The 7,620-nt window shown below is 41.7% G+C and overlaps 1 long non-coding RNA gene across 2 annotated transcripts in view; it reads right to left on the bottom strand.

The window, feature by feature from the left end:
* Nucleotides 1-1,015: 1,015 nt before the first annotated feature.
* LOC118570631 overlaps nt 1,016-7,620 on the bottom strand; it is a 53,728-nt gene continuing 47,123 nt past the window's right edge. For both annotated transcript variants that reach the window (XR_004943211.1, XR_004943212.1), the window contains one exon: nt 1,016-1,045. This is a non-coding gene — a long non-coding RNA (uncharacterized LOC118570631). The remainder of the gene's footprint in view (nt 1,046-7,620) is intronic.

Raw genomic sequence — 7,620 nt, 5'->3', positions numbered from 1 at the left:
TTCCCTATAAAACTCCTAAATGACTAATGTAGTTAGAGTTTTCCTGCCTGGCCCACAGTCAGGACAAATCTCTCTTACCCGCCAGTCCCACAGTCGCTCAGACCAAACTAAGTAAGCACACAGAGACTTACATTGTTTACAAACTGTATGGCCGTGGCAGGCTTCTTATTATCTATTTCTTCTATCTTAAATTAACCCATTTCTGTTAGTCTATAAGTTGCCACGTGGCTCGTGGCTTACCAGTACCTTACATCTTTCTTGTCATGGTGGTGGCTGGCAGTGTCTCTCCCCCAGCCTTCCACTTCCCACAATTCTCCTCCTCCTTGTCCCACCTACCCTATCCTTCCTGCCTGGCTACTGGCCAATCAGCACTTTATTTATTTTAACCAATCAGAGCAACACATTTGACATACAGAACATCCCATAACACATCCCCTTTTCTTTTTTTCAAAAAGCAAGGTTTTAACTTTTATACAGTAAAATTTCAGATAACAAAACAATTATCAAGCAAGAATTACAGTTACAATATTAAAGAAGATATTTCATCTATCTTATATTTGTGAGTTTAAGGTTTTATATCTAACTTATCTTTTATCATAATTGAGGAAAATATAACTATCCAGTCTTTAACCACATCAAAGACCTCAAAAGGATATAGTATTATCTGAGAACCAGGAGAAGGATTCAAGCAACTTTTGGGAGTCTTGCAGGGTAGACAGAGACAGCTGGCAGCCTGGACAGTCACCTAGTGTTCCTTTGTAAAGTTGGGGAATTTGTCTTCAGCCCACAGGGCTAGAGTCTCTCAGTTACTTTTCTCAGTTTCCTGTAGAATGTCTGACAGTTTTCTCTGCGAAGCAGGAACCTGAAGGATCATTTCACCAAGCAAAGTTCATTGGTCACCTTCCTATGGGTCCTGCATGTCTAGTTGATCAAGCAGTCCAGGCAAGAACAGTTTCTTGCCCAAATGGCTATTTTTGCCAAGGTGAAGATAAACTCCATATGAAGTGTCTTCGATGCCCATCCTCCTCTCTGAAGTAAATTGGTGCTGCCAAGAGCAGATATGTCTCACTGTCCAGAAAGTCTAAATTTTAAAAATATTTTAAATGCCATATTCTGTAGACCTTTGAAGTGTTTGAAGATTACCTGTCTATCTGAAATATATCTATGTGTACCTAGAAAACTTAACATGACTATAAGTTTGACTATCATAGAAGACTAATTGATCTGTATTTCTTAATTATCCATTATAATCTAAATGAGTTGCATAAACATAATACTTCAAATGAAATACATATACTGTATAACAAAATTAACTTTAAGTTTGTATCAATAGACTAAAATCTATACCAATGTAAAAAATTTTAAACAAGTTGTTGTTCTTTAAAAGTAAGTTCATTGATCTATCCTTTCATCCTATTATATCTATATCACATGCCCTTTTTTTCTTTAGAAATAGATCACATTTATAATCAACCTGATTTAAATAAAAATATTGGTTTTACTCTGTCCCATATGGCTCTTCTGATTTGGGACACAAGAATTTCTTAACCTTTTCTTTTAGTAATATGCCTGGGTTTAGAGAAGGAGTGAGCCAATTCCATCTCCAAAGCCAGCTTGATATATTTGGGAATTTGGGTGTAGTTTCTCTTACTACTTCCTGGTGGAAGGGGCACTGTATCTTATGGGGACACAAAGAAAATTTTAGGATTATGGAGTAGTCTGTGAGGGTAAACCTCTGAGCCAGATGCCTTGCAACCATTCTGGATGTTGGATCATCTGGGCCATGGTGTCATCGGAGACCTTTTAGGTGGTCTTGGCTGATCAAACCTGATGTATCTTAATCTGGAACAAATCCACAGCCTCTGGCTTTCTTTGGAAACAAAAGCAGAGACTCTTTTCCAAAGCAACATATCCTTATATCCAAATTTTGAAGTCAAGGTAGTGCTGTGGGATATTTTGTATGTCAAATGTGTTGTTCTGATTGGTTAAAATAAATAAAGTGCTGATTGGCCAGGAGCCAGGCAGGAAGGATAGGGTAGGTGGGACAAGGAGGAGCAGAATTCTGGGAGGTGAGGGCTGGGGCAAAGAGACACCACCAGCCGCCGCCATGACCAGAAAGATGTAAGGTACTGGTAAGCCATGAGTCACGTGGCAAAGTGTAGATTAATAAAAATGGGCTAAATATAAGGGTAAAAGCTAGACAATGATAGGACTGAGCTAATGTCCAAGCAGTTTAAGTAATATAAGTGTGTGTATGTTTATTTTATAAAGGGGTTGTTGGACTAACAGGGCTTGGCAGGGGCTGGAGAGAAGGTCTCCAACTACAGACTAAAATTCTGACTTGCCATAAGAAATATCACATATGCCATAAATGTCCACCATTGACCCACATCGACAGGGAAAGCATTCTTCAAACAAAGCTCCTGGAAAGCAAGCCTCGGTGACCACCATGACTTCTGGGCTCCCCATCCACAGCAGGTCTTGGCTCATTATGGGCTCAAAAAGCTTTTTGATTATGTGACTAAAGAAAGATTAGGGAAGGGTAGGTCTGCTTCTAATCCAGTTTTGCAAATCACAACAGAAAGCAAGATAGTACTTTCCTTATTCTCTGTCCAACAAATCAATAAAATTTTGAATCGGTAAATTATTTCATGGAAATAGACAGAATTAAAGCAAAAGTTTTAACTTGGAATTTCCCAGTTCTTTCTGTGACCTCCGAACTGTGAGTCTTATCAGTCATGCTCAAGTGCCCGGTTACTCTGGTGCCTGATGGTTGGGAGAGATGTCATTAGAAAAGGAAGGGGTGCATGTACAAGCAAACACTTCTGGATGAGAACCTCTTCTTTCTCATGACAAACAAGCTTGTTTTCATGTGCGATAGATTTCAAAGCTGGGATGGGAGTACAGTGTCCCTGTGTTAAGCTTTTGTTGAGCAGAAGGAAAGATGGTCTAGCTGGGACAAGAATTCAAAGCAGAAAGAAGGAAAGCAACAGAGACAAAGGAAGAAATGACTCTGTCCCACAGCTGACAATATCCACACATATAACTCAAAGAAATACGTCAATTATTAGAAATTACAAATTATGGTAATGAATTTCAAATCACAAGATAAAAGCTCAAGCCATGAAATTCAGTCCCATTTCAGTATGCTAAAAACACACTGGTAGAGACCAACATTTAAAATACAGTCGCATTTTCTGTACAGAAAACTGGAATCCTTAGTTATAAACTTTGAAATATAGATACATAGGATCTATCTGCTAAGATTATGAAGAAGGGAGAAGGCATAAGTAAATGAAGATACTACATCCACAGTTTGGGAGACCACACAGCAAAAATATCAATTGTATTAAAGGTGATTTAATTGCTTAATGAAACTTTTACCAGTATCCTAAAGTTTATATTTTTATAAATCCTAAAGGCCTTTCAGGACTCATACAATTGGTATTGAAACAATTAGACACCTGTAAGAAAAGTTAATGCATTTCAGCCTAAACTTCACACCTATATAAAATTTAATTCAAAATGAACCACAGGATTTAGGTATAAAACCAAACATATCCAGAATTTCGGTAAAAAGTATGATCAAGCTCCAGCCCCTGTGGCTAGGAGGGTACCAAATGTTCATATTCTCAGAGCAGATTTTCCTCAATTGAATGTGCTTGAAATCCAAACTCTGGTCCATAAGACCATTAAGAACATCACAAGACATACTATAGAGTGGTTTAAAAAAAAATCTAATTGTACTTTTAGAAATAATTACTCTCTTGAATATGAAGAACTCTCAAGTCTCAACAGTGATAAACAAATAAACAAAAAATAAACAATCTAATTAAACCATGGGCAAAAGACATTTCACAAAAGAGAAAATATAGGAGGTAAATAGGAAAATGAGAAATGTTGCTTATCATTAGCCACAGGGGCAATGCAAATTAAACCAAGATGAGGCGTCATTACACACTTACCACAATGACTGAAAATCAAAGGCAGTACACTTACGTTCCTGGTAAGGAGACTGAAAACTCCATCACTGCTGAAGAGGGCCTGAGCCATTCGTTAACGTGAACAAGCAGTGTGCTAAAGAGATGAACACACTGGTGGCCCATGAGCTGCTGGCGAGGCTGTGCAGCTGTCTCAGGCACAGGAGGGCCTGTGCTGAGTTTGCCCAGAAATGACTGAATCGACATTGGTACAGAGGAAAACAGGCTAGTGATTGGTAGGATGCAGAGAACGGAGCAAGAACTGGGGACAAGGATGAGGATGAGGAAGGCTGCAGGAGAGACCCATGGGAACTATCCTGTGTGTTCATGGTGCAGAAAGCATACCAATCTCCACATGTGAGAGAGAGGTCTAGAACTACATGCATACATACACACTCACATACACAAGCACATGCCTGGGCATGAATCTGGCCGAAGAGTTGATTGGAGACCACATCAATGTAAACATTAAAAGAAAAAAAATTTAGCAAGAGGCCCACAATGTAAAATGACAGCTGAACCTAACATGGAATCCACATCAACTGAGAATTTTAATAGATATTCCTACATTTCCAAACATCAACAGGAAAGGGAGTGAAAGTCTGTTAATAGCTAAGAAGTGTGTCTCTAATTCTAGAACATAAATGTTCAGGATCTTCCTCAAGAAGCATCTTACCTCAGTGTTTTGTCTTCCTACTTTCAACTCAGCCACAGCACATTTTTTAAAATCATGAAGTCTCTAATTTCGTTAGATCAAATTTTGTTTTAAGGAAGTAAAAACTGAATTTTAGCATGCAGGCTCTCAACATCTCTTTAATAGAAATATCTGAAAAATAGTCTTACAGGACACATTTTCCCCACCCTTCTAAGTCCCTCGCTCTTGCTATCTGGTTTTGTGTCTTTGGCTGGGGACCCTCCTATCAAAGAGCTGGTCTGTAACTCCTGTCCTGCTCATCACAACCAGGTGAGCCCCGTGGGCTTCTTGTAACTTGTCAGCCACCCAGTGGAGAGTGTGCCCATTGTGACTTTGCTACTTCTTTCTGAAAAATTAAGCTAATTAAAAAAAAAATAGGTATCAAGTGGCCCTTAATAGGATATAGTGATTAAAACAAGAAATGTATTGGCAACTTCTCTGGAAGTCTCTGGAAGAATGCGAGCAATGCCCGCGAAGTCCTCATCCTCTGGACCCTTTGTAAAAGTCCCTGCAGCCAGCAAAGGGTTGCTGACCCAGAGCAAACAACTTAATCAGCTTCAGTCATTATATGTGGGTCATTGTATGTTAAACCATGAAATCAAAAGCTCTCTTCACATCAGAATCTGAATCGCTGTGGTAGCCGCTGGGACTTCCTCAGCACACAATCAGTCTGTGCAAGTGCCCAGAATTTGTTCTCTCCAAGGCACACAAGTTTCATCTATTTCCTTTTTACCAAGCTACTCATCCGGTCCTCTCTTTGGAGCTAGCCAACAAATCCCCTTGCTTGTCTCTGCAGATAAGTGGCAGGGGGCTTCCGTGTGAATGGACAGAGGAGAAGGTTGGTCTCCTGTTCTCTGGCTTCCTCCATTCTTCAGTTAAAGCCTTCAGGAAAGAGAAAAAGCTTGGGGAAAGAGCAGAGCCCTGTGCCATGCCCTGTGCCATGCCCTGTGTAGTGAGGCAAGGCCGGGGTGCAGCCGGAAACGGTGAAACCAGAGCCCAGGATGCAGGATGACTTCTCTCCATGGTGTTTCCTGATGGGCTGAGGCTTTGAAGTATGTATCATGTGTCATCAGAATGCCTGGGAGCACAGGAAGCCTTGCTATGATAAAGGGGGCTTCACAAAAGCACGGGAGCTGGGGAGATGGATGGGGTGGAGGCGGGCCTTTGCTTATCAGTCCTCTAGGTTTGACAGCAACAGGGCTGCACACACTTCATTCTCTGCACCTTTTGCTTGTTGTAGTGGCCCAGGAAACCTGCAGGGAATGGAAGTGAGGACCAGCCACAAGCCCCACAGCTACAGATTCTTTTCTCCAAACTGACATATAAGAAAAATTAAGTATAGAAGATGGGAACAAAACAAATACACATCTAGAAACCTACTTTTGTTAAAGTAACTGTCTAGTCTCAGTACGTTTTAAGAGGAACATGTTATTTCTCTCTCAGAACTTTACTCTAGAAAATATTTCCCATATTCTCCCAAAGGCAAGCACTTAAATCCATAGATTGGAAATAAAAAGCCTGCTAATGATATATATTTACACAAAGAAATAGACAAAAAAGTAGATTAATTTTCTGTGTATACAATTTTATCACAAAATATTTCAGTATTTGTATTAATTAATATAGAAGGCCAGGTGGTGGGGACGCACGCCTTTAATCCCAGCACTCTGGAGGCAGAGGCAGGTGGATCTCCGTGAGTTCAAGGCCAGACTGGTCTACAGGACAGGCTCCAAAGCTACAGAGAAATCCTGTCTCAAAAAACCAACCAATCAATAAATAAACTAGAAAAACCAGGACCAGAAGATGGCTCAGTGGGTGAAGGAACTTGCCACCAAGCCTGACAATTTGAGTTTATTTCTTTGGGACCCACATAAAGACTGAAGGAGAAAACTAACTCCTGAAAGTTGTCCTCTGACCTCCACATATGGGCTGTGGCATGCGTGTGCACAGATAAATAATAAAGAAATCTGCCTTCACACCCACCGTGCCGTCCCTACTTCAGGAAGGCCTTCGTTGGGCCTCTAATCTTACAGTCTTGCCGTAAGCCTGTCCCGTCCTTCCCGGTGTCAGTCCTCTCCCGGGTGGGAACCTGTCTGGGGCCAGGGTTGGCTTCAGTTACAGGAGCTGCCAGTCTGTCATCTGAAGGCCCTCAACCTCGTGCGGCTGCTGTGGCAGCTGTGGAGAACTGCGCATGCTCCCTCTCTTAGCCGAAGCTGGTTAATCTGTGCTTTCCTCGGGACTGAATCCAGGATGTGTGTTCTCATCCAGAATGTAAAAGGCAAAGCTGTGTCCATCTCAGGCATTTGCCTGGAGGCGCTGGTGTCCTGGGTCCTCTGCCCTTACCAGGGAGGTTGATTCTGGTCCCATGGAGGCTATCAGCTCCCACTGCTGTACTTTTTAAATCAATAGGCGGGTTGTGAGGAGACCCACGAATGTTTCTCATCGATCTTTCCCCCCTGGGCTGGGGGTGGGGTGGGAATCACAGTAGGAAATTCCTTATCATGCAAACTTGAGGGCCTGAGTTCTGACAGCAGCGTTCATATAAAATGCCAGAGATGGCAGCATGCTCTTGTAATACTGAGTATCTGGAGGAGTGGGGACCTGAGAATCCTGGGCCTCAATGGCCAACCAGTGTAGCCAATAAAGAACTGCAATTGAGACAATTAGAGATTCTGTCTCAAGAATTGAAGAGCAGAACTGGAGAAGACATGTGACAGGACTTCAGACCTAACACACACACACACACACACACACACACACACAATTCCCCCTTGATTTTCCATCCATTGGTGCCTCTTGACTCCTCTGACTTTTCATTTGGGGATGCAAACTGCCAAGTTCCCACTCCAATATGGTCCCCACGTCACCAGGTGGAGTTCTATTATCAGGAAAGACCTAGCTCTCCATCCGTTTACCTAACAACCTATTGACAGAATGTACCTGTGA

Source organism: Onychomys torridus, chromosome 19, assembly GCF_903995425.1.
Source record: "Onychomys torridus chromosome 19, mOncTor1.1, whole genome shotgun sequence".
NCBI classification, from domain to species: domain Eukaryota; kingdom Metazoa; phylum Chordata; class Mammalia; order Rodentia; family Cricetidae; genus Onychomys; species Onychomys torridus.
The sequence above is the reverse complement of the archived record's forward strand: the minus strand, read 5'-3'. Positions and strand labels throughout refer to the sequence as shown.